General features: G+C 47.4%; 1 non-coding gene across 1 annotated transcript; it reads left to right on the forward strand.

Annotated features, from left to right (window-relative positions):
* The first annotated feature begins 291 nt into the window (after positions 1-291).
* LOC123155100 (U5 spliceosomal RNA) lies at positions 292-411 on the forward strand. Its single transcript, XR_006477219.1, has one exon. It is a non-coding gene; the product is annotated as a U5 spliceosomal RNA (small nuclear RNA).
* Positions 412-661: the final 250 nt, after the last annotated feature.

Raw genomic sequence — 661 nt, forward strand, 5'->3', positions numbered from 1 at the left:
CTACACGGGTTTGTGTTTTTCTTAGTATTTTTTCTAGGTTTTTTTATTTAAGTTTTTTCAGGAAAATTGTATTTGAGTATATGCAGCCTCATCTGTCCGTGAAGGCCTGGGCCCAGAAGCCTACTGGGCTGCCCCCGTCCGTGAAGGCCTCGGCCTTTCGCACCTGCTCGCGGCTGCGCGGAGGAAGCTCTCTCTCCGCACAGAGAATAGTCCCACATCGCTGCTTCGAGGTCACAGCCCTACCACACAGCAGTATATAAGGAGGGCCTCGCCGTCCATTAGAAAGCACGCAGCTGCTCAGCGGGCACAAAGCGAACTATTCTTTCGCCTTTTACTAAAGAATACCGTGTGCACACTGCAATACGCAGCATACGCTAATTTTTTTTAAGGGATCCTTCTTACCAGGAGGGCCCCACAATTCAATACAAAATTTTTAGTACTAACATAATTTTTTCGCCAAATGATCGTTTGCATCTTTAATCATAGCATCGTGTCCTGCGACACCGCTCGTAGGTGAGGGACGACCTAGGCAGTGCACACGCCTTCGGGAATACTTGGATTTTGAGCTTTGTAGAAATTTGGTACATCAACCTTAGCCTTAGCACGTTCTCTTCCATGCATGTGATAATTTTCGTCACCAAAAGCATGGCCCGCTAACATC

The sequence above is a fragment of the Triticum aestivum genome, chromosome 7A (assembly GCF_018294505.1).
Source record: "Triticum aestivum cultivar Chinese Spring chromosome 7A, IWGSC CS RefSeq v2.1, whole genome shotgun sequence".
NCBI lineage: Eukaryota > Viridiplantae > Streptophyta > Magnoliopsida > Poales > Poaceae > Triticum > Triticum aestivum.